Source organism: Dermacentor andersoni, chromosome 3 (genome assembly GCF_023375885.2).
Source record: "Dermacentor andersoni chromosome 3, qqDerAnde1_hic_scaffold, whole genome shotgun sequence".
In the NCBI taxonomy this organism is placed as follows: Eukaryota; Metazoa; Arthropoda; class Arachnida; order Ixodida; family Ixodidae; genus Dermacentor; species Dermacentor andersoni.
This window is the reverse complement of record NC_092816.1, coordinates 55170919-55198243: the sequence shown is the minus strand read 5'-3', so window position 1 is coordinate 55198243 and position 27325 is coordinate 55170919. Positions and strand designations below refer to the sequence as shown.

At 47.3% G+C, this 27325-nt stretch overlaps 1 protein-coding gene across 4 annotated transcripts in view; it reads right to left on the bottom strand.

Moving 5' to 3' along the window:
* Rbp (RIM-binding protein) overlaps positions 1-27325 on the bottom strand; it is a 410709-nt gene that overhangs the window by 103152 nt on the left and 280232 nt on the right. The gene's annotated exons all lie outside the window — the stretch shown is intronic.

Below are 27325 nucleotides of genomic sequence, written 5' to 3'. Positions count from 1 at the left end.
CATTTTGGTCAATGCGAAGCGGCCTTGGGATGCAGGGCAGCACGCTCGCGGCGACATAAAGGTCGAAGTATCGTCTAGAAATTGTGTGGACTTGCAATCACATTGATCTACCCCACATCGTTACAAGCGCTTTGCTTGTCAGAAATACTTAATCATTCTGCAGACGGCTACTAAGAGCGATAAAGTAGCTTCACACGCCTGAGAAGCCATCGTTTGCTTTAGCTGCTATGCGGTTGCGCTACTGAGCGCGCGAGGTCGCGGGTTCGATGCCGGCCACGGCGGTCGAATTATGATGCGGGCGGAACGCAGAAACGCTCGTGTACCCAACCGTTTAATGTTATGAACCCTAGGCGGTCAAAATTATGAACGCCAGGTGCTCAAAATTATTCCAGAGTCACCCAATACGGCGTCCCTCATAACCAATTGTGCAGTATCAGGACATAAAGCTCGTAATTTATTTAAAACAATAAGTTCGAGTCACAACACGGACGACTGAGACGGCGACGCGTGAGTTTTTAGCGTCGGCACACCAGGGCACACTAGTGACGAATGACTAGGGGAACGCTAGGAACGCTACACCAAACGCGTTGCCATACCTTGCATACTTCAACTCAAGGGCGTTTGCTTATTTATTGTACGGAGCTCACTAGCTTCTGAGTCCTGCTGAGGAGAGCCGCCTGGGTCTTGTAGGTATCCAAACAAGCAGTCTGTGCACTGACAATCGTCGTGTATAAACGTTTATTCACCTACCCACCCTTCTCCCTTCACTATAGGGACTAAACTGCACCAGCTCAGGCCGATCTTTCCAATTTTCATCCGAATAAATATTTTCTTTCCCCCCCTACCTTATGTATAAAAAAACACCGTACACACTTCGTGCTATGCAATATAAATTACAAAGTTCTGTTCGGCAGAGCGAATTTTATGTTTATCTTTACGCGGTGCGGACTTGGCCGTGTCCTTCGTCACCTTCTCTGTGTGCGCGAGCGTGTCCGCTATTATCTTACTCTGGAAGAATAGCGCGGGAAGGACGATCGACAAAGACTAGACAGGACAAGCGCTTGTCCTGTCTAGTCTTTGTCGATAGCGCTTGTTTTCTCTAGTCTTTGTCGATCGTCCTTCCTGCGCTATGCTTCCAGTGTAACTATGTCTTACCAACCAGCCCAAGCCTATACGCTTCCATTGTCTTACGCCGTTCACATCATCCAAGTCCAATCCTGTCTACCCGTCACTGAAACATAAACCCTATCGTGTACCTTGGTCGCATTGGTCAACATCTAGTCTTCGGCTCTCTTCAGGCAAAAACGACATAAAATGGTGTGAAGTCGTAGGGGGGAGGAAGGGGTGAACAGAAGGAGTGGTACACGTCGACAGACATAAGGAAGCCCAGTTCTATCCGTCACTGGCACGACAAGCTCGGATTTCGAGGCAGCCAACTCCTCGGCGTCAACTGGATTGCGACGTTCGCGGAGAGGTCGCGGGACGGCCGACTGGCGACAGCTATGGGGCCGTGAAATGGCGTGCCCAGGAACGCGGAACTCGCCCCCCCCCCCCCCCCTCTCTCCCCAGTTTCTCACTTCTCAACTTTTGCTTCCTTCACCGTGGCTTTCTTTCTTCTCCCGGCCCTCTTGTTACGCTTCGTCCAGACGGCGCCGTCTCTGACAACTGCTGTTGCTGCTGCAGCTGCTTCCGTCGGGATCCAATGCCGTTTCCGCCGCTTCCGCCATCACGTCGACCCCGACCGCATTTCATCTTGGTCTCTCGCCGCCACTTTTGGCCCGCTGCCCGCGTTCCGATTCGGGCCATCATTTCGCACTTGCTCTTCTCTTTCTCTTTTTTTTCTTTTCGGACACAAAACAAGCGCCGACATTCTTTTCTTTCTTTTTTTGCTTGTTCGCTGACATCGTTAGACACAATGATACTCTCTCCCTCCTTTTCACAATGTTTGTCCCCGCAATGTATCGGTCTTCGCACGGCGGACAAATTTATCATTACCAATGAATGGGTCGTACTGATTCTTTTGATCATATCGGGATCTATTTGAGAGTAAGTTTGGTCAACAGTGAAGCAGCCGGCCAGTATTCTCTATGAAATTCATGTAGAAGGCAAGGCCATCTGAAAGAAATCCTCCTTTAAGCCTGCAACCTTGCACTCACTCACTCACTCACTCACTCACTCACTCACTCACTCACTCACTCACTCACTCACTCACTCACTCACTCACTCACTCACTCACTCACTCACTCACTCACTCACTCACTCACTCACTCACTCACTCACTCACTCACTCACTCACTCACTCATCATGCGCCAAAGTTTGACAGGTCACGCCGGAGACAGCGTTTCAGTCGTCCCGCTCAAGCCTGAGCTACACAATGCCTGTAATTGCCTGAATGTTCTTGCACTGCAGGGATGTACATGCTGCTGAATCAATTTAATCGTCGCATTGCTTTGAAAATCTCAGGTGGTAGCATTTACTGCCCAGTACAGCCTGATGGAGCTATGATATTTTCCTGTTTTTTATCCTGCTAATGCTGCAAGACAGCTTCATTTTGTGACTAAAACTGTGACCCACAAATACTGGCCTTCTCCCAACCTCCCGAAGTGTCATCATCATAGGCTGCATCCATCCTTAAAGCTACAATCGCCATCGAAAATTTCTCGCTCTGAGGCGACAGTATTGTGCCGCCTCTGGCTCGGAGTGGCATATACGAAGGCCTACTCGTTCCACATTGGAATGGGGGATACGTCCATGTGCGACTCTTGCGGAACCACAGAAACGAATGAACACATCCTGTGTATCTGTCCCAAATACGTAGTCGAGCGCGAAGTTCTCCGGACATCACTGAACCAGCTGAACTCTAGACCATTTTCAGTAATGAAGATCCTTGGACCCTGACCGTTCGCGTCGATGGCACAGAAGGCCACGAAAGCACTCTTGAAATACCTCAAGTCGACAGGCCTTGGGAACCGTGTGCAGACTCGGTGCGAACCTTCCACTGTGCGCGAAACTGTGCTCTCTCTATCTCCCCTCTCTCTCGCTTCGTCCTCATTACCCCTTACCCCAGTGCAGGGTAGCAAACGGGATGTTCATATCCTTAACCTCCCTGCCTTTCCTGTCTTCTATTTCTCTTTCTCTCTCTCTCTCTCTCTCTCACTATCCTGATAATGAGAAGATCGTGCCCTTGTCTGATGCGTAGTCACCGTTGCTAGACTGTAATATTACGGCGTAGAAAATAAGCTTTCCCAGTGTATTCTGTCCACTCAAGTTTCTAGAATTCAAGCACGCCTTTCGATACTACTGTTCACGCTTCGGTGACTTGAAACTCTTTTCCTTGGCATTAAAAGAAAAAAAATACAAGAGAAAAAAAATAACAGAATAGAAAATGTAATCACCCACGTTTGTAACGTACTAGTAGGTTTCTTTTATCTAATTGCTGGTAGTTACGCTGAACTCTTATAAAGAGCCCGAGTAAGCGTGCGAGGAGAGTCGTTTCTTGTGGTGCACAGGATACTACGTATCTCCCGTGATTCTTAAGGCGGAAGCCTTAGGTGTCCATGTTTGCGGTGTCTTTGGCGAAACTGCGCCGTGGCGAAAAATGGGTGACGCCGCAAAGAGTAAAATCACGTAAAGAAAAAAAATTTGTCGCTTTGCAAAGAAAATTTGGTACATTTCGGCCTGGGCAGGATACTAGGCCAGGCCTCCAGGGTGCGAGACGAGAACGCTTTCCTGAAGCCACGGCTGCTCTACTATGCTGGCTCACTAAGGGTGTACCTAGTGCGTGCATGGCTGCACACGTCACGTGGCCACAGAAACGCGCTCGTGCCACCACTCGCGCGTTCGTCGTCGTCGTCGTCTTCCACATCATCATGCCAGCGTTCCCATACTGCCCCTCCCTCTGCGAAAGCACTGACGGCACTGGCCCACTACCAGTAGGTGCGCGGATTTCGGTGAATTCTGTCGTGCGCTCCGTTGGACAGTCCACGATTCTTCATAAACGTATCTTAATTGTGACGAAAAGTGCGCCACGTATGTAATCAGGCTTTCGCCTTAACGCTTTACAAACGTGTAACATTTGCTCGATTTTCTTGCCTACCCTTGCGCACGAGGTCTGTCTTTGAAAACCAACAGACGCGCTCTTATCTCTCTTTATTTGGCTATGCACGCCTGTAGCGACCCCATCACAAACCCTACCAGCCCCATTTTCTTTCCATACCATATTGCTCTAGGGCTCCAGGCAAACCGTCCGAGATGCGCAGGTCTCCCCACAAAGAACTAATACGCTTCTTGGTCCAACGAGAAAATAAATATATAAATGAGGAGAGTATGTGACAAGGCTTACGCGAATTCAATTGCCCGTTATTGCTGCGATGTTGTTTCGGTTGAACTAGTTTATGCTTTGTTCGTAAAGTTTCCATCCACTGATTTACCTGCGTGTTCTCAGAGCACTCAGGTAGAGCACAGCGTTTACGGCAGCGGCGCCCTCTCGTATTACGAGCAACAGTGTCAGAAAATATCAGCGGTCCCGCTTGCGGTGCCATGAGTGGAATGAAGGATGACGGAAAACAGAGTGTGCTAAGTCGCGAACGAGTGCGATGCGAAAGCGAATGTCAGAGATAGAGAAAGCGATAGGTAGATATATACAAATATCTTTATCGTAGATCAACAGCAGTGACACACAGAATATGCAGCATACACCGTAGGCCGACACACAGACTGATAGATATGAAGTACTTTATGCGGAATGTCCACAGGGAATGGTTTAAAAGCGCCTGGAATGGGGAACCGGATATATGGCGAGAGAAGAAATAAAGCAAATCATAGTCTTAGAAATTTGAGGACGAGTAGAAATGTAGAAAAGAAACTGAAGTGGTAAACAGAGTAAGGAGTGATAAAAAAATACTGCAAGCTGAAAAAAAAAAACTGTAATAAAGAGAGCGAACAACGATTACAACGTAAAAAAAAAAACGGTGGTGCGTTAGGAAGAGGCAACGGCCTCACGGGGAAGGTAAAAGAAGTTTAACGCGAAAAAGAAAAAAAAGAAGAAATGTGAGCAGCGGTCGGTGATGGCATAATACGAAGCCAAAGAAAAGAAGAGAGGAATCAGGCAGGGTCTCGAGGGTGCCGTTGGAGCTGCGTAGCAGAAAGAACAGGAGCGCGAATGGGCGCTAGAAAAAGACAGGCGACGAAACCGCGTCTCCCGTCTTCACTCGGAACAGAATGGAGCGTCGTTTCCGCTCACTCCAGGCAAGCGATGTGAATCTCGACGATTTTGAAGAAAGCCGCCTCGTGTGTGTTTCTTATGACTCACCGACGATGTTACCGCCTCTGCTCCCGAAAGAAGAAGAAGAAATGAAAGAAGTTTGGGAGGGCGGCGGGGGCTGGCTTCCTTTGCGACAGCGTTAAGTCACGTTTCATGCTTTTTTTCCTTTTTACGTTTATTTTCTTCGTGGAACGTTCCTTAAATCGTATGCTGAATTAGGTTTTGTTACCTCTGACGTTAGATACGCCGTTGATTACGTACGTGCACGGTGATTCCGTTGAACGTCGTTTGAAATACAAGAAAAAAAAAGAATGGACAACATTCAAGGGATTGGGATGTTGATGCGCGCATTCTTATGCGAGTGGCGCACAGGAGACGCGAAGAAAAATGTGCCGTAAAGAAAGGGTTTGTAGGCATCGCTGTCGTCAGATGTCATGTCATTGTATTGCCGAACAAAAACAAGAACTGACGAGGAACCCAAAGCATTAACTTCAAGTCGTAGATAGATAGATAGATAGATAGATAGATAGATAGATAGATAGATAGATAGATAGATAGATAGATAGATCTCAAAATGCTTAACGCTGGCTTGATGCCTGTAAAGCGTGCATCACTGCAGGAGCACTATCTATGCAAAAAAGCCCACTTTTCAGCTGTCCTCAACGTCGCGTTTTGGTCTTCCAGGTGCAATTCAGTGCTGCCATTTTCACAACACCGAATTACATAAACAATGCATCACCAGCAATTGTCTTCTGTAAAAAGAAACTAAACCATCATAACGGAGTTTAAAAAGGAGGCAGAGTTATAATAATTATTTAGGAAGTGTTCTCCATCGAAACGTTCATCATACACGTTCCGTATGGCGACACTTTTTTCTTTCTTCGACGCAGCTCCTTTATTCACGCAAACAAATGAAAACGACAGCCTGAAACTTGTTTACACAGCAAGAAATTCTTGCTTTCATTGCGCTGCAGGAGGAAAAAAAACGTACTGTCAAAGGAGGACTTCGCGCGGAGCTCATTGCGATGAAAAACAAATAGCCCGAACGAACCGGGTGTCCCCAAGTGCAGTGAATGATGTCCGAACGCTCGTCGATCCATATGCCCATTGTTTGCACAGATTGATTTGCGTATAATAAAAACGTTTGCGTGGCAATATAACGTTGTCGAGCCCTTTTGGTACGTATGCAACATCGCTTTGTCAACTCTTCTTCACTGAGGATGCGTTTTAGTGGCATCTTTACCCTTCAGTTGCGCGCCGCTGCGATTTTCGACTAACCACGAATAGCTAGGCAAGTGGAAGCGGGCCAATTGCAGTCACCAAAATCACTCTCCTCACCCGATGATATACTTTAACTGCGCTTTAACTGGTGCCACCAAAACCCTCTCTATTTCTGCGTGCTCTTCGCCTCTTGACTGCCAAATATATGAACTTAAAGTGTCAAGATATGCAGTGTTATTTGCTTTGAAAGCAAAAAAGTGACCTTCTATAAAAGAGGAGAACATTTGACGGAGTGATTCAAGTGACACTACGGGTCACCGCCCGATGCTTACGTCAGCGGTTATGTATATTTAACATCAGGAGATTGTAATCAAAACAGGTCGGAACATTATAGGGCCCCATAATAGCATAATCACATAATCGTATTCTGTGCATCCCATGCTTAGGAACAGCTGCGCGCGAGAACAACACATAAATAAAGACAGACATGTGGCTGTGTCCGTCTGGCCCCACACGTGTACGTGAGCCACACAGTTGCATGCCTGAACCCATGGGTTCGAAAATCTACACGCCTTAACGAAACTTTGTGAGTACCTTTAGCGTATATGTAAGTATGTGTCTGTGTGATCACTCGGTACACCACAGGCCTCACCGAGCACCTAAAGTAACACTTGCAGCTTAACTTAATGTGCGTATCCGTTCACGCAGCAGGAAAATATCCTGCAGTTAAATATGTTGCACTACACTTTGGCGGTATGGGTAAAAAAGGCTAACGTGCGAGGCTGCGTCTGTTGTCGACAGCGGATCGAAGTAGAATCCGCTTCCCCGTATTCTGAACAGGCAGCTTCTTCATTTATTTATTTATTTATTTATTTATTTATTTATTTATTTATTTATTTATTTATTTATTTATTTATTTATTGAAAGAAATATTGTCAGCAACACTTGACTCCCGCTTCAAGGAACCTTTTGTTTCACCTTTACTAAAAGCGAAAGGCGCGGTGGAGGTAATTGATTGTGATTAATTGTGATTAGCTTACAGTAGAATATTGATGTTAACAGAGTGAGTGAGTGATTGGCCGTTTGATTTATTCGCTGAATGATTCCACCCTTGATTGAATTACTGATTGCATTAAGGTTCAAATTCCAATCCCGGGAAATACTCCGTTGCCACCCCCTCCCCTCCCCACCCACCGCCCCAGTCTCTAGATCTTCTATTCGGACAAATGGGAACAGTAAATGACCACGGCACACAAAGAGGCCGAGGGGAAAGAAATCGCTCCTTACACCGCTGACAGTGCTTCTGCAAATGGGCCAGCGACGGGCGGGTGAAATCAATTATTGCGTAGCGTGGCCGCGGGACACGTAAAACGTTCCCGAGGACCACCATTATAAGGAACCATAGGCGCAACCAAAGGAAAAGTACTTTCACAATCACAACGCTTTTATTACAAAAACCCGAAGTGAAAGAACGAAAAAAAGAAGAAAGGGAATGCACGAATGAGCGTACAGCAGCACCTTTCGGACGACCACACTGAACTTTCATCATTACACACACACACACACACACACACACACACACACGCACGCACGCACGCACGCTTGAACACACGCACGCACGTACATACACACATACAGATACACATACACCCACACACATACACATACACCCCCACCCCACACACACACACACACACACACACACACACACACACACACACACACACACACACACACAAACACACTTACTCGTCCTTTATCTAGCCTCTGGTCCGTAAATGACAGAGCACGGAACAAACGGCGGAAAGGTGAAACCGCCTGAGCGAGATCCAGCAAAAACAAACGCGCGGCTTGACAATAGCCATGCCCCGTTTGGTTCGCTTCAGAGGCGCGCTGGTGCCGGGCCGCCCTACATCGTAATGCAATTGTGCCGTCCTCTCCGGACGCCGCTGTTTTCTCCGTCGGCCTGTGCTGCTACGCTAAGGCTCGGCTCGGCGCTCACGCGCCGTTCATTCTTTTCTTTTAATTTATATTTATCTCATTACTTTTTCCCGCTACCCGTCCTCGCACGAGGCTCAGCCCATTCGCTGGATCGCCGCCGGAGCGCCCACCGTCGGAGACAGACAGCGCGGTAACGAGGCAATTAAGAGAGCCGGCGCTCTCCAGCGCAAAGCGCGTTGGCCTGCCGCGGGCCCGACTTTACCGAGGGCTCTAAGAGGGACGCGCCTATGGTGGAAGCGGTTGTGCCCCCCAGAACGACTTCGCTCTGAGGAATGAGTCGGTGGCCGTGCGCAGCCAACCTTCGCTGTGCGAATCAACGTACGCGCGTTGATGCCTCAGACGGATACGCGGTCTCGTTCGGCCAACTTCTCTCATTACGCTCGTTTGAGATCGCGACGGTCTTTTCCGTAGCACGCGCACTTGAAAAAATCGAAACATAAACGAAGCCACAACAGGAGTAGTATTGCCGTGGCATTGCCGTAGTGTATATAGACTACCATAGGTAATTTTACTGCGACAAAACCGTTCAAAAGTTCGACTTAGCACCTAACTTCAATTTAACTTTCACCGATGACGCCATTCTCAGCTGCAGTTTATGCAGTCCAACGAGCTAGGCTGTGCAGGAAGCTCCCGCTTCTTTATTATCTAGCGCTTTTACGCTGCCAAGGAAGAAGAGCGCCTACCCTGGCCTCGGGTTCTCGCCACATGTGTCGTCAGTAATCGGCCCCGTTTTAAGAGGTACTTCAAGAAAGCAGCGTTTCTCTGAGCTAGCCGCGCGGCCATATTCGATTCCACCCGCGATTCCGCCAGCACGTTTTCGACGGTTCCACAGCGAAAGTATCCGTGGTGTTTAATGTGTACCTGTACAAGTGAGCGAGACAAACTACGCAGCGCGCAACAGCGCAACGCCAAACCGAAAAACCGCGTAGCGGCGCCACTTGCCCATATAGCAGCACCTCTGAAGGCGATCTCTGCCGCGGCACATTTTCACTCTGCAGTGAAGTTTGTTCGTTTAGTTTGGAGAGGGATTGCTCGAACAGACGCCGTAGAATGCAAGGAGTGTCAGCATCCAGGGGGGAGAAGGGAGGTATTTGCGAAGACTACTACTACTACTACTACTACTACTACTACTACTACTACTACTACTACTACTACTACTACTACTACTACCACCACCACCACCACCATCACCACCACTGCTACTGCTACTACCTACCTACCTACCTACCTACTACTACTACTACTGCGACCCCTACTACTAAGACGACGACAACAACCTTGACCAGAACAACAATGACGACCAGTACTATTACTACTACTACTTCGACGACGGAGACAAGAGTAACAACGAAAACGACGACGCCTACACTAGACACGCCAAATAGAAAAAAAAGAAAAGGGAAATTGTTTCTCGACTTCAATTGCGGCCCCCGCGTTTCTCCGTAACGAGCAGGCTTTAAGCTAAAAAGGGATATTCGGGAGAACATTGCGGATGGCTCGAAGAAGGAGCGCGGAGGAAAGGCGCACTTGTAGAGACCGCGGCTGGAATCGAATTTCACGACTTTCGCGTACACGGCGCGAGAGAGGGAGGGCGATCGAAGCAGGCAGGATGCGAGGCAGCCGACGAGCCCCGGGGGAGGAGTGCCAGCGCCGAGCCCCGTCCGCATTTCCCAATTTGGCCTGGCGTCGGCGTTCCGCTATTCGCGACTTCCGCGGCGCCGGCGGATGGGCCCCTGAGACGGTCACTTTAAATCTCGGCCGCCCATTGCCCCAGGCGTCGGAGTAGAGACGACCAAAGCGGGCTTGGCGAGCCGCGCTGTGAAGCCGAGAAGCAGGGGTCCCCAACCCTATCTCCTGTCCCTTTTTCCTTCAATTCCCTATTTCATACGCTTCCTTTCTTTATTCTTTTTTTTCTATTACACCTACCGAATTTACGAAGGGAGACTATGATGAAGAAAGTACAAAGGACAAATGAGTAAAGAAAATTGCCAATGACGCTGAGCAATAAAGAAAAGCTCGCGTAACAAACGAGACGAAAGGAAGGTAATGAGAAGAGAAAATGACTGCGATCAACACGTACAGGTATAACAATGAACGGGGACAGAAGGGAGGCCACGTTGAAAAGAATGAACGAGGGAGTAGTGCAGACCAAAGAGGAGAAATAAATGGATCAATGTCGGCAGAAATGGAAAAAAAAAGGAAGCAAAAGGGAGGAATGCGGCTGGAAAACAGCTTAGGCGTGTGATCCATCCTGTCTCTAAATCAGACAGAAAGGGCAAAACGGGACGAATAAAGCAAAAAAGCAGTAAATGAAGGGCAGTAAGGCGCTAGCGCAGTAGGGTACCGATTTAGCCGAAGAAAGAAAAACACCGGAAGACAACAATCGGAAAAGGAAGTAGAACTAATCGCACGCATTTGACAACGATGACAGAAAGAAAGAAGGTAACGATATCAGCAAAGGCCAGAATGTTGCAGAAAGTAGTGGAGACGAAGAAAAAAAACAATACACGGGTGTAAAAGTATGAAAGGGCTGCTCAAAAAAAAAAAGGAAGTACGGTCCGGGAGGAGACTGAATGAAACGCGAAAGGAGAGCGCCTGAGAAAAAGCAAAAGAGGAGGAAAAAGGGATTGACAGCTAGCAGAGAGATATAGGCTCGCGTGATAGGAGTAAAAGAGGAACAAAAAAAAACAAGAAAGGAAGGAAAGAAGGCAGGAAGAAAGGAAGGAAGAAAGAAAAAAAAAAGGAGGAAGCGGGAATAAAAAATAAACAAGCAAGAAATTATTTTTTTTTCTCTCCACGGCACGAACAAATTTCGAAGCGCTTTTTGGACAAGAACTTGGTTCGAGTCCGAAGAACCAAAGCAGAGAAGCGCGTAGGCAGAACACGTAGGAGCTAAACAAAGGGTGGGAGAGAGCGAAACGGCAAATGCGTATATATATCCAGCGTAGAAAAGACAAACAGCGCCGAAAGCACGGACAGACGGAAGAAACACGGGACGGTCGCCCGCCTTGTGTTTCTTCCGTCTGTCCGTGTTTTCAGCGCTGTTTTTCTACCATGGATGCATACCAACGAGCTCGGCATCAGACGCTTTCAAGTCATCGTAAATATATCATGCATTTACGAATTCCGCATTCTCGGCTTCCGGCCACCAGTCTAGCACACGATGTCTCACCCAATCACCGAAGCAGTCTACTGGTCCGAAAATATTAGAGGCCGACATGCCGCTACGACCTGCTGCTCACCACCCCATCATCTGGCAGCGCATATCTTTGTCATGGCTGTACGATACAACAAGGCCGAACCAGCGGCGCTTCGTCAGTATCCAGCAGCTGAATTTGCTGCTGAAGCGTCAGTATCCAGCGGCTGAAGTTGCTGCTGAAGCGTCCATATCCAAGCGGCTGAAGTTGGTGTAGAGGCAACCAAAATCTTAGCAGTGGCCGCATGCCATTGTTACGCCGTGAAATTGCCACGCCAAGAAAAATGGGCGACAAGCAACCAATGAATACCAGAAAAAAAAATTGTTCGCGGCCGCCACGCCTGTGCCAATCCAGTCGTTACGTTCGAAAAATCGAGCGAAACACCATACGGCGTCCGGAATTTCCCTCACCGCTTTACATTCGCCACACACAGAGAGAAGCGCGGGGTCTGGCAGGGCGCATGGCACGGGTCTGGCACGGCGTCAGCGCGATTGTTCGCTGGCCTGAAAAGCGAGGCCCTCCCGTTGCCTAGGCAACATGCACGCGTCGGGATGGGTATAGAAGGTATTGAGCATAGACAATAGTGTACGCGGTAGAAGCAGCAGTACGATCGAGGCTTAATTGGAGAGGCTTGACTAGGTCCACCGTGGAGCTAATGCAGCCGCTGGTCCACGCCATGCCACTTTCGATGGTGCGGCACAAAGCTGTGCTTGAAGACTTAGTTTCGTTCTTGAAATGCCGAGCAACCATACTGGCGCAGAGCGGGCGTAGTTTTATCGTATTTTCGCTGAAATGCAGCAAGATGTAGCAGGATTCAGCTCTCGGCGCAGTCACCGCAATTGGCGCCACGGTACCATCACTGAATTAATATGAAAAAAAAAAATGGAAGGAAAGTATGCAATAAAAAACTAAAGAAAGAACAAGGGATGGATGGAAGCAAAACGAGGACGAATGAAATAATAAAAAAGTGAACGTAGGAAGAAAGAAAAGAAGACTAACAAGGATCATGCCCGCCGTACATTTCTGCATTAAGGCATGTCCCAATGTCCATACGAATACCGGTTTTCTATTAGAATAGCGAAGATGGGATGATGCGCAATAAAAAAAAAGAAATTAAGTAACGGGGTTTTACGTGCCAAAACCACTTTCTGATTATGAGGCACGCCGTAGTGGAGGACTCCGGAAATTTCGACCTCCTGGGGTTCTTTAATCTGCACCTAAGTACACGGGTGTTTTCGCACCCATGTTTCGGACGGACGGACGGACGGACGGACGGACGGACGGATGGACGGATGGACGGATGGATGGATGGATGGATGGATGGATGGATGGATGGATGGATGGATGGATGGATGGATGGATGGACGGATGGATGGATGGATGAGGCTCAACCCTTTGAATCGGGCGGCAGCGGCGCGCGCCACCTAGCCTTGAATGGTACTATATGCATGCATACCTATGTATTTACTCCTTTACTTTTGCGTTGATATTATCCACCAATCAGATAGCCTCCGTTTAGTTATTTCTACTTGTTCAAAGTCAATTTTATTTTCACTGTCTTTAAAACCCGAAGCTTTGAATAGTCCCCCGTTACATTCAGCTGCAGGATGAAGTTGTTTACAAGCAAGTATCAGGTGTTCAGCCGTTTCATCCTCCTCTCCACACGCCCCGCACAACAAATCTATCTCCTCGTATCTGGCTCTGTACGTTTTAGTCCGCAGTACACCTGTCCTAGCTTCAAACAACAATGAGCTTCCCTTAGAGTTATCGTAAATATTTTCTTTGGCTATTTCTTGCTTAGACGTCCTGTATGTCTCTAATGCCGATTTGGTTTGCATCTCCGCTTTCCACATACCCCTCTCTGTCTCATTAACCTTTTTCTTGACGGATGATTCCTTACCTGTTCCCCCACTGCTACCCAAATATTTGCTTGTCAATTTTCTAGTTCGTTTCCTCCACCTTGTGTCAACATTCCTCGCGTATAAGTAACTGAAAACCTTCCTAGCCCACCGCATTTCACCCATTTTTCTCAATCGCTCCTCAAATGCTACCTTGCGACTAGCCTCTCTGCCCTCGAAAGAAGACCATCCCAGATCCCCCTGCACCATGTCTTGCCATGTGCTCCCAGAGCGAGCCTACCCACACCACGTTGCCTAGTTTCCAACTATTGCCGGTTCTCTGCTCTCATACATAGAACTGCATTGACAAAAGTCAGGCCTGGAACCATTACCCCCTTCCATATCCCTCGTACTACCTCGTACCTATTGTAGTTCCACAGTGCCCTACTCTTCATAATCGCTGCACTTCTGTTACATTTAGTCGTTAGATATTTTTCGCACTCTGTCAGATACTCAATGCCATTATTTATCCGCACCCCAAGGTACTTGTATTTATCGACTATCTCCCCCGTGGCCTCCTGTATCTTATGCTCGCCGCAAATGTTATCATTAAAAATCATGACTGCTGATTTTTCTTTGCTAAACTTCAAGCCTAATCTGTCTCCTTCTGTACCACATATGTCCATCAATCCCTGCAGATCTTCTGCATTTTCAGCCATTTATTACAATATCATCCGCGTAGATCAGTCATGGTAATGACTGTTCAATCAATTTTCCTTGTTTGAAAAATGATAGGTTGAAGCCGAGTCCGCTTTGCTGTATTTTGGCCTTTAAAACTTGTAGGTACGGCATAAACATCAGAGGTGACAATGGGCACCCCTGCCTAAGCCCCCGCCGAATCATTACAGGCTCCGAAACCTGCTTTTCCCATTGTATAATCACCCGGTTACATTTATAGATACCTGGAAATGCTGCTTCATCGCCATCTGGTGTTTCCTTTCTTTCATTTGTTGCTTCTGGTCCAAACGTGCACGGCGGGTAAGACGTGACGCGATTTTCTTGCGTCCTCGGTCTGCGGCTTTTTTGTTCCACCTACTCGTAATCGAAAGGACCTTCGAGTGGCAAAGGTGCGTCTTGCTGTCCTTACCCCAGCATCGTCGTGCTATTGTATTTCACACGGCGTCATCAAAACAATTTCCGGCCTGGCCTAGCAACATCCCTGCAAGAAGCCGCAACGAATGCCCCGTTTCCGATTTCGGCATGCTATGCCACGTTCAAGAACCCCGCGCATTGAATGCGAGGGTATGATTTCGTAATGCACAAAAGAACAGAAGAAAAAAATAAGGCCGACGTTCTCGACTTCGTCTTCGATCCTGTGTTACTTTCGCGGTTTAGGGCCGAAGAAAAAAACACAGCAAAATCGTTTCTCTTGTCCTGCTTTTCTCCTGCCGTGCTGCATAAAGCGAACAAAGTCAAGTCAGTGTTCGACGCAGAATAATTTTCTAGACACCCTAATGAAACGTGTCTTGCAAGATATCGTTTCTGAGCACAATAGACCGAGTACTACGCTGCAATGCACTGATGATATCGAGGACGTAGAGATCATCTTCCAGCCGCGCATCCAGCACCTCCCTTCTTGTGAGTGTGTTTTGTGCTTTCGTAGACATATTGCGCCACGTTTACTTCTAATAATTTTTGCAGGAAGGTACGCACAAGATCTGCACATGATTCACGGTACGAGTGACACCGGTACGAAATTCGAACGATATATGTTGCGATTGACAAAAAAAAAAAGGAAGTAGCGTACGCTTCAGGCACGACGGGCGTTGACGTCATGAGATCAGTACACGCACGTGTAAGAAATATTTGAGGTGTCGGTGCCGCAGCAGATCAACAGCGGACCAACATACCCGAGCACACAGCGAAGCATCGCCCTCTATCTCTGTTTCAGAGTATGTATGTATGTATGTATGTATGTATGTATGTATGTATGTATGTATGTATGTATGTATGTATGTATGTATGTATGTATGTATGTATGTACGTACGTACGTACGTACGTGTGTGCGTGCGTACGTGCGTGTCTGTCTGTCTGTCTGTCTGTCTGTTTCAGAGTCTCTATCTCTTTAAGTGTCTGTTTCACATGCAGCGATTAAACGAAGCTGCGTCGTTGCTTCCACGCACTTTGCAGAACGATTTTCGTAGATAGCGGTCAGATACGTCGGCGACGGCGCGATTCCCGTCAGAAGGAAAATCGCTGTGAGACGGCTCGCCGCGCATAAAAACGCATCCGCTGTCCGGTGCCATCATACCAAAGCTAACGTGTTAAAGACTCGCTCGCGGTTCACCTCGTTCAAGTTATCAGTGCACAGACATTTGCAAGAAGCCACATCTGCGGCTAAACATACAATCAACAACTTATATACCGTTAGTACTCACGTACGGGGCTCAAACCTGGAGGCTTACGAAACGGGTTCCACTTAAATTGAGGACGACGCAACGAGCTATGGAAAGAAGAACGATGGGTGTAACGTTAAGGGATAACAAAAGAGCAGATTGCGTGAGGTAACAAACGCGAGTTGATGACATCTTAGTTGAAATCAAGAAAAAGAAATGGGCATGGACATGTAATGAGAAGGGAAGATAACCGATGGTCATTAAGGGTTACGGACTGGATTCCAAGGGAAGGGAAGCGTAGCAGGGGGAGGCAGAAAGTTAGGCGTGCGTATGAGATTAAGATGCTTGCAGGGACAACTGGCCACAATTAGTACATGACCGGGGTAGTTGGAGAAGCATGGGAGAGGCCTTTGCCCTGCAGTGGGCGTAACCAGGATGATGATGTTGATGATGATGATGATGATGATGATGATGACGACGATGATGATGATGATGATGATACCGTTATCTTGAATGAATTACATGTTCGGCTCTAATTCGCATGAACAGTAACAGGAGGAGCCCGTGAGGCAAGAGGTGCGCTCTTTGATAGACAGGTTTCGCTGTGTATGCGAGGTATGGCCCAGAAGGACGTAGCATACTGGGATAGTCGGCGACGGTCTTTGTAGTAACAACTGTCATCGCCAGAGACAACCGACCAACGCTTTACATATCGGTCCACGCACTCCGGGCGCATGTTCGCGATATATCCAGAGTTCCTGACCACCATCTCGCTCGCTTGCCTGAGAAAAGACTCAAAGCAGGGCTTTCCAGATCAGTCGCCGCTAACCAGCACTCTTTCTCATTGAGATACTCACCCGCGACATAAACGCCATCTCCTCTGTGGTGCCTGAAAAAGCCTCCTGTGCACCTTGCTGTTCCAGGAATTGCGAAGAAGGCTAGCCTGTCCTCCGCGGCTCTCAAGTTAGTCACATTGAAGTTTTCACATACTTCGTACGCTAACCGAAGTCAAGCCTACACGAACGGTTCTGTTTCGGAAAGTGTGACGGGTGCCTTTTTCATCCCATCTCGATAGGTCGTCATGAAGTTTAAGACTTCACACGTCACGACATCTACGGGTTTTACACTCGCCTCTTTTCATGCTGCTGTGGAATACACTGAAAAAGAACCATTTTGCAAATGGGCAATACCTTTTTTTTGTACTTTAGATCATCCCTTAAAAAAGTGCGAAGCTTCCGACGCGGAAACTGGGAGCAATTTGCCATTGCTCTTCTGAACGAGGAAGTTAGGGATGGATGTTCGTGGTTTGTGGTGGTCCGAGATGGCGCCCCTCGATGGGCTGAGTGCCCGCTGGCAACGCGAAGGAAGAGCCAGGGCCTGGTGGAGGACAGCGCTTACTTCCGCAGCAAGACGTCCACATTCACACACTCCTTGACTGCAATTGCTCTCACCCGCCCCTACGGGGGCACCACTCATTTCGTGGAACCCCGCAGGCGTTTCAAATTTCTCGCTACAGGCTGCCACGCGTTATGCCCGATTGACCAAACGGGTACCAGTTTGTGGTCCTCCGGTTTGTGGTTCGATTGCGCTGCCCCACCTGCCCAGGCTGGAGCACCGACCTTCCTTATACCCTTGTCGAGCGCATACGGGACAAGAGAGCTTGGCCACCTCGTGCGCACCCATCACGCTGAGTCAGTGGAATACTTCGCAGAACTCTAACCGACGGTTATAGAGCCTCGACCCATCACCAAATCTGCAGTTACCAACGAATTTTTCACGATGTGATGCAACACTGCTGTGTCGGCTGTGGGTAGGAGTAGCCTTTACTAGTACAACTATCGCGTTGCAATGGCTGACTCGCACCTGCGCACCAAAGTGCAGATGTGAGGAGACCAGATATCCTCTCCCGCACCACTGTTCTGGCTTCGATAAACAACGCCAGACTCTCCAGTGTACCTTGAGCAGACTGGACGATCGGTAATTCACAGAAGCAAAGGTCTTGGGCGCCTGGCCTCGGAGCTCATCAGCCTAGAAAGCCACTCGTGCTCTCGTTCCGTACCAGAAGGCGACAGACTTGAGTGCGCGACGTCATATGCACTGCACGTGGCTTAGTGCATGTGAAAGTGTGATCAAGACTTGTGTCTTCTTTCTCTGTCTCTATATTACTCCCCCTCCCCAAATGTGGGGTAACAAACTGGACAAACTCTAGTTAACCTCTCTGCCTTTCCTTCCTCCATTCTCTCGCTCTGTCTGGTCACGGTCTTTCACCATGTTTTTGAACGTTGGAACACGGTCGTATAAACAGCGCAAACCGCTGTCGTACGTGTTCCTCTCGCTTCGTTTATCCAAATTTGCGCTGAACATCCCCTTCGCTTGAGACCATTACAAGCTGTCCTAATTTTGCTTTCTCCCTGAGCTACGTTATCATTGTTCTGTCGCACTCCTTCATTCACTATGCAGCAGTGAAATCGTTTCTCCGTTGCTCCACTCCAAATTTAGATCACTTTGCTTCACCGAGCTTGCTGCCATGCGTTGTAGATCAAGTGACAGTCGTTTAACATAACCTTGCCATGGAGCGCTGTTATTCAAAACCCTCCAGCCATCGTTCATGTCAGTGCACGTTCAAAAGCTGTCAGCGTTTCCGAAAGGCGCTACCGTCTCGCTTTCACATAAGTGGGGGAGGATGTGTGGTGACTGGTGCAATAAGATCTATTTCACCACTTTTTCAGACGGCAATATTCTCCGAAGGGGCTGTAGCCGGCTAGCCCCGGCAATAACCGTAACCGCAATGGTCGCCGCCTCCACGGCTGTTTTACTAGAAATGCGCGTAGAGGGCCACAAAAGCAGAGAACGACGACTTTGCAGAGGGGAGAGGGAAAGAGAGGAGGGTATGCGCCTTCGATCGATGCTTAGCTGTGCGGTCGACAACATCGACGTCTCAAGCAAATTGCGAATGATCCGGAAGTTCTCGCACGCAAAGGGCCTCCAATATGGCAGTGGCAGCGAATAATAATAATAAGAAGAATAAAAAATACTGACACACCAGACGGTGACGCGGAAAACAATTCTTGCCGATTACAGCGGCCGGAACAAACGTCGCCAAGAGTTTGGAAAGATGCCAGCAGGCGGAAGTGTTGTGACATATCGCTCTCCCCTGAGTATCTGTTCTTTAATTTTCGGTTTTTTTGTTATCGACCATCACGCATTCAGGACCGCTACACTCCGTCGCCGAACGACGGAAGAAGCGCGCTACGGTGATAACGTTGGCACTCCCGCGCATTCGAGCGACCGTTCGATTCCTCCTGGGAAGACGATTCACAAAAAAGGTCGTTGAATATTTCTGTTCTTGTTGCGTGTCTGTCTTCACTGCCATTTATTTTCAAGTCCTTGCGAACCTAATTTCAATGCGTCGGTGCGGTTTCTTTTTTTTTAATGCGAAAGCATTTTATGCTCCATGAAGCTCGAAATCCGGCGTCCGTTGCTATGACCCGATGGTACCAAAACCCACGTGACCGACTGGTGACGTCACGTTCCCGGCGCTGGACCTGCTGCGACCCGCACTGTGAAATCCCACGCTGAACAGCTACTGCGTCGGTCAGCCGCCGTGGCCCACTCCCAAAATTGAATTATGAGGAATTAAAGTGGATTAAGGTGGATTAAAGTTGGTACAATTAGAGCAAGGTGGATTAAGGTGGAGTTTTTAATTTAAAGTGATAACGCAGACAAGTCCTAATGCTTTCGCATTCTAATCACGTGAAAATACTCAAGCGACTGCGAATTTTCTTTTCCTTACATTGCGCTAGCGACCTCCTTCCTATGCTTAAGACATTTACTGAAGCTTTTTCTTCAGTAAGAACTTTCGGGCTTTTCTGTAAACAGGTCTCTTAATGTAACTTCCGTGCCAAATTTCTCTCGCTCAGATAACATATTCATAATAGACACACTTTCTTTCAATTTTGACACATTCTCAAGTAGTGGTGCCTATATTCATACATTTTGTAATCAGTTTTGCGCCCTTGTAAATGAGTGCATAAAGCGTTTTGTCCCATGTCTCTTAAAGAAAGGTCCAATCGTTTGAATTTCTCGGGACGTCCTGCAGATAAGGATACTTTTAAAGCGCTTAAAGAACAAAAAAGGTATTGGAAACCATCTTGATGCTCTAAGTGTGACAATTTCTCAACTTTCTTCCGAATTGAAAAGTAATGTTTCTGGAGATAAACAACGCGACTTTGGTGAGAAACTTTCAAATTTTATACGGTCATCTCCCGAGAAACTTTGGAGGCTGAAATCACCCAGTAAGCCGTTTAATTATGTTTTCGTGATTAACGGTGTTACAAGTGATGATAGTTCTTTGACAGCGAATGCGTTTAACCGACACTTCAGGTCTGTGTTTACACACGACAATGGTTCTTCGCCGTGCTTTCAAGGTTCGAATCACCCCCCCCCCCCCCCCCCCCATACCAGCTGCTACCATTAAAGAGAACTGAATACTTAATGTGCGCCTTAATCTTGATGTTAAGAAATCAACTGGTGCAGATGGCTTGCCAATTGAGTTCTTAAAGCGATATGCGCAATGTACTTTTAAGTATCCGCAAGTACTGTGTTCTAGACCACCTGCAGATGGCGATATACCCTGGTCGAATGGAGAACCACAAGTCAAACCGCTTCATAGGAATGTAGATAAGCAACAAATTTCGAACTACCGTTCCATCTCTCTGATTTCACCACCAGGCAAACTCCTCGAGCATACCATAGATAAGCATATTTCCGAATTCCTTTCAAAGTACAAGATATCATCATGCAATCAGCACGGCTTCAGAAAAGGTTTTTGTACATGCATCCGTCTGGTAACTACTATGACATGATTTTTCTCAGCCTATAAATTCAGGTGAGCAGGTTGACGCTCTCTTCGTGGACTTTGCCAAAGCATTTGACAAGGTTTCCCACAAAAGCTACTCCAAAAACTTCATGTCATACAGGGTCATACTAAAATTGTAATTAGCTACCTGCGTATCTTGATAACCGGCAACAATATGTTTCGTTTATTAACCATTGCTCAGCGAGGCTTTCTGTCAACTCTGGCGTTCCCCGGGCTTATGACCACTTTTGTTTCTACTGTTTGTTAACGATATCATTGACGACATTACGGTGCAAATTAATTTGTACGCAGATGATCGTCTTGTGTATTCAGAAACATGAAGTGTAAATAATCAGCTACGCCCAAATAAGGCCTTTGGGGATGTTGTAAACTGTTGCAATGAATGGCAGATGACTATCAACTGATAAAACAGTCTTTATGAAAATCTCTAGCGAGCCCACTCATCAACCTGTCCAGTACTGTGCTCATAATGTCCTGCTATGTGAGGTTGATTACATAAAGTATATTGGTATTTGGCTTTCCAATGATCTCAGGTGGCAGCATCACATCGTCTCTGTGTAATTCAGCCAATCGAAACCTCTTCTTCCTCAGACGGGCTTTGAGGCTGACCACTCCTGAGGTTCGCGTGCTTGCCTTTAACGCAATTGTACAGTCTATATTGGATTACGCTTTCACATTCTGGTATCCTTTTACTAAAAAAGGCCTTGATAAAATAGAAGGTATTCAAAATCGGGCAGTTCGGTATATGTATAATAGCTTTGGACGCACGTCGATTACAGCTTTGCAAAACAGAGCCAACCTGCCAACCATGACTCAAAGGAATCAAGTTTAAAAATTGAAATTTATCTTTCAATTAATCAAGGTGCATTACAGCCTAGACATTTCCGAGTTACTTCTTCAACAGGCTATACTACAAGAGGCCACGGCGAAAACACCCGTGTACTTAGATTCAGGTGCACGTTAAAGAACCCCAGGTGGTCTAAATTTCCGGAGTCCACTACAGCGTGCCTCATAATCAGAAAGTGGTTTTGGCACGTAAAACCCCATAATTTAATTTTAAATGCCGTCGATGGGGATATGAAATGTCTTATTGTTGTGCCTAGTCTTAGCACGATACCGTTGTTGAGCATTACGATTTCGCACTCTTCGACACTGATCGTATCCCCGCTGCCCTTCGGGAGTCTTAACTTTGCGTGGACCACTCGTAGCGGTCTTGCAATGAACAAAGTTGGTAGGCAGGTCTCTCTTTTATACATGAAGTTTGGTGACGTCACTCACTGATTCGTATGCTGCTATTGCCCCTTTCACACCGGAGCAGCTTATGCCACCGTAATCTTTACCGGGAAACACAAGCGGGTAGAAGGAACGTGCCTCAGATTGTTCACAGGCGACTTATCATTCATCATGCGGTTTGGACGCTTGTTTTGTGCTTTTCTTTATTAGAATGGATACCTAGCTGTGCGTTGCATGCCTGATTCCAAAGGAGATATGTACTTTTTTGGGGGTCAATTTTATTTTGCTGACGGACACGAAAAATCCCGACCAACTAGAGGCTAACAGCTTCGCTGTAGAAAAGCTGCCGTCACTGAATTTGCATAACCCTCCGTATAGAAAGTGCATGTTGTGCACGAACTTATACAGAGCCAGAAAGCCAACGCTAACGCTTAAAGCGTACCGCCTTGCTGTGGGTACATTCACTCTGCGAAAGAACGCTGGCTACGCTCAAGCGTTGTAGGCGGCGCCACGATCTAGAAGGGAGCGTGAAAGAGTTGGCAAACGAGGAGGAGTGAAGGCGGAGGAGGAGAGTGTCGCCGCTTTACGAAGTTTCAGGGCCTTTACTCACTGCTATGACGCCCTACATGAAACGCAAGCGAGTGCACCACCATCTGGTTTATTACAGCGAAGCTGTATATGGCTAGCCGATTCGTCCGTCCGTCTATATGTAGCCTGTACGCCGAAAACTCCTCCGGCGAAACCCCGTGCGCATGCGCGAAAAAAAAAAAGGAAAGGGGAGGTGCGCGATTGGCTGCGCCAGTAGTGACGTCGTTGCTCTCCGTCTCAGCCGAGCGCACGTGCAGCAGTTTCTCTTCGGCTCCGAAATCGGTAGGTCACGCGTCAGACGTGTTCCTTAGGAGTAGGCAGCTTTCGATCAGCAACGCCGCGAGCAGAACCGCGAACGAGGTCGTCTACGCCGTGCCGATGCTTCAGCACGGGCACAAGAGCAGGCTCGTGCAGCTGAGCGCAAGCAGCAAATGCGTACCGCAGATCCGGCAGCTTACCAAGCCGTCGTCTAATGAACCATCGGGATTAACCCAGTAATAAACACTGGGGCCCTACGATTCAGCTTCTCTGTCTCTCTCCGTAAGTGTTGCAAAATGTAGTGCATCCTTATTAGTAGTGAATTTGGTATTTCTCTACTTCACTTCGAGCACAATGTTACAGCGCGTTGTAAAGCGAACATTTTTTTTTTAACTAGCCACTACTGACGCAATTACACGCTTCCCGGGCCCGCTTTATAGCATTTACATATTTACAGCGGCAACGATTGTCATAGCTCGAGATCACCCAATATCAACGTACTTGGTAACCGACGCTCTCAGAGCGCATATTCGCCACGTTGCCCGACTACCTCCTCACCACCTTGCCGCTCTACCCGCAGAAAGGCCACACGCAACTATCAGTCGTATGATTGTTGCCAATCGCACCTCATTGCCATTGAACTACATGCCTGCAGCAAGACCATCCTCACCTTTATGGTGCCTGCACAGACCTGAAGTACGCCTCACCATCTCAGGAATCACTAAAAAGGCTAACATGCCGTCGTTTGCCCTGAAGCAGGCCACATTAGAACTTTTACATGAGGTGCACAGTGGCCGCGTACACGTATACATCGATGGCTCAGTCACATCTGCAAGTTCAGCTGCTGCTGTCGTGATACCAACAAGATCCGTGGAAATACAGCTAAAAACGTCGCATGTATCATCAACGACAGCTGCTGAACTGGTAGCCTTGCGTGCGGCTCTTCATTTCATTCAGGAGGAACCACCCCATGCATGGTCAGTCTTCTGCGATTCCAAGGCAGCCCTACAGAGTGTACTCTCAGCACTGCGCCATGGATCACATGAACAGCTCGTCGCAGAGATCAGAGAAGTACACCATCGCATAGTTAACGAAGGACACGATATCATATATCAGTGGTTGCCTAGTCACTGTGGCATACACGGCAATGATCGAGCAGACGCAGCTGCCCGATCTGCCCATGACGGCGTCAGCTGCGTTGCCATTCCTCTTTCGAGAGCCGACGCAGCGAAAAAACTTGCCGTACTGGCAAACGACCTGACATTAGCGCAGTGGAATTCATCCGATTTCACAAGTGCACGACTTCATACCCTGGACCCTAATTTACAACTCCGTATTCCGCCCGAGCTTCCACGACGCGACTGTACCCTTCTAGTTCGTCTATGGCTTGGAGTAGCTTTTTCAAATGCGTACTCCTTTCTTATCGGAATGTCCAACAACCCACTTTGTGACTTCTGCGGGTGCAATGAAACAATCGCGCACCTTCTTTGTGAGTGCTCTCGTTTCAACCCGCAAAGAGCAGTCCTCTCAGCCACCCTAGACAAACTGGACAAGCGCCCACTTACAGAAAACAAGATCCTTGGATACTGGCCTACGCGAACATCAGCGCGATCGGCTATGAAGGCGCTGCTGCGGTATTTAAAGGACACTGAACTTTCTGACAGATTGTGACTTCACTGTGTGGCACAGGATTGTACGGTGCACTGCATAACACTAGGAACGCCTTTGCGGGCTACGTGACAGTGCCCACAGAAACAGTTTGTGTGTACGTGCGTGTGCGTGTAGTTTTTTTTTATTTATTTTTTAATCCTTCTCTCTCTCACCTATCGCATCCCCTTGCCCCTCCCCCAGTACAGGGTAGCCAACCGGAGATAATCTCTGGTTAACCTCCCTGTCTTTCCTTTGCCTTTATCTCTCTCTCTACATACCGGCCGGAACATATAGCTAGCTTCGTTTCACACAGATATTCATATGTTAGCAGGAACTGCACAATTTATTTGCTTCCTAGTATTTCGCAGAGAGCAATTTCTTCATTTGCTTGATGTTCGCTTTTTACTATTACAATTTCCTACTCCAACCAACTTTACATTCCCTGCAAAATATACAGGTCCCTTTATGTATCAGACGTGAAGGACGTCTGACATTACCGTATATGTGCAATGTGTAATTTGTCGGAAACATAATAGTCTACGAAAAGAAAACGAGAAAGGTAACGTCGTTGCGATTTATTTCTCCATAAGAAAGAAGAAGGCACAAAAATAATCTATTCCGTTTATCTTTACCTGCTCCTTCAGGACATGACGCTCAAAACATTAGTGAACGCAATATTTCTTCCAGGTGAACATTTTCCTGTTTGTTAGGTTACTGGGAGCGAATAATAACTATTCGGTAAGTAATAAGCTATTTTCCAGACTCCGTGGTAAAAGACAAAACGGCGGAATCGGACGTAAGCTTCATTTATCAGCATTACGCGAGAGAGCAATTTTGCGGAGTACGTCCGTTTTCGAACTGGTCCATACGAATCGAGAATGGACACACAAATGCGACAGACGATACTTGTAAAACGAACACAGCGAGAAAGAGAAAGGATGACGGTAGGCAATACGTCACAAAATTGACAGGAGGAAGAAAAAAAAACACTTCCGGAAGGTTCCGTACAACGACGACGTTTGTGCGTCGATTAGGTTGCTCAATGTTTAAGTTAGCGGCCGTCCGCGAGGCAAAGACAGAAATAAATAAATTTAAAAAAAAATAAGCATCCCCGTCGTTGACGGTTCGGCGGTGATATTGACTTTAAGAGAGCGGTCAAGTCATGAAAGATTCATAGCACTCTCCACGGCAGAAGCGGAACACGAAATAAAAGCTGAGGCGAATTTCGACGAGTTACTTTCTCTGCACCGGGCGAAGAAACGATGGCGAAGTTCTGATATTCTTTCTTCTCCACGCTTCTTCCTTTCGCGGTGAAAGGAATAACAGGTTAGGCTGGCGTGTGCAGAACGCCCTGGTGCGATTTCTCGGGGAAAAGTGCGAACTTTTCTAGTTGGCCTATAAGAAGCAAGATACTTCCGCGTAGAATCTTCGATTCTTCTTCAGAAAGAATAGAACAATGTTTGGGGCCAAGCTAGGCGGATTGGCGAGTGAGTTACGGCGCAAAAAAGAGACAGACGGAAAAATCACTTCACCATACTTAGCTTTACTTCCCGTTTGTCTACGGGTCACGTCGCGACGCCTTTTACTGTAAGACGTGACGTCAGTTGTCGGCGTCTCAGAGCCGTCGATTCGTTCTCTCGACGGACGCCTCATTGCAGCGATGGGACTGGCATGCAGAATAACTTATAAGCGAGTCGGCCGCGTCAAAAGAAAAGAAAAAATACAATTCGGGCGTACACTTAAAGTTAACAGAAATTTCGAAAATCGCTTGTGCCATATAGGACAAATTAACTCATTGAGCTATATTACTCGCAGAGCTGGAGATTTTTTACTTGCCCAAGAAATAAGTATGCATAGATGCCTGATTAATGAATTTTTCCTAATAAACTTTCCAACTAATTTCCTGATAGTGCAAATTGCGATGATTCACGAAACGAATCAAGTAATTTGACAAGGCACGTCCAATTGGAGTGAATCTCGAAACTAGCGTCAGTTTTAAGCTTGCGGCAAAAGCGCACTGTTGTAGCACTTGTATATATTTTTTAAGAAAATGCCTTTTTACGCATCGAAGCTCAAAAATAATTCGAGCATCGATGCATTTCGCCGCACACTTCGGGAGCAAATATCTCGAGACTGGCGTCATCCTCAGAATTTGCGGCAAACGGGTACGCTTTGCTGAGTCACCGGCTACAGTCATTTAAAATTCCAATACGTGCAGTAAGATAGTTAGTTGAAATCTGAACTAGCGAAATTTTTGTAATTATCCTATTATGGATTTCAGTTTCTCGCGCAAATGATGCCCAGCTTCTGGAGTAATCCATCGCCAGAAGTATAATTGTGCTCTATGCCACGAGCGAGCTTGAATATTCTGTCATAGAATAAAAAGAAAGAAAGAAAGAAAGAAGGAAAGAAAGAAAGAAAGAAAGAAAGAAAGAAAGAAAGAAAGAAAGGAAGAAAGAAAGGAAGAAAGAAAGAAAGACCAATTATACGTATGATCACTCTTCGCCTGGGGAAACGGTACAGTACCAGCGTGTCTTGGCCTAGAAGAAAGCGTTCTCTGCAAACGTGCTTTGCGAATTCGAATCAGCGTTCCTAATAACAGGTATCAGCCTCGAGATAACAGGTATGGAAGCACGCCTTTCGCGCTGTTCTCACAGTGTTAGGCAGAGGAGAGATACAAAAAGAAAAACCGTCCGTGTACCGCACATTGCGTGCACGTTAAAGAACCCCAGGTGGTCAGCATTAACCCGGACAAATTGGGCTCACAGCGGACGACCGTTCCTTAGCATAAACAGAGCA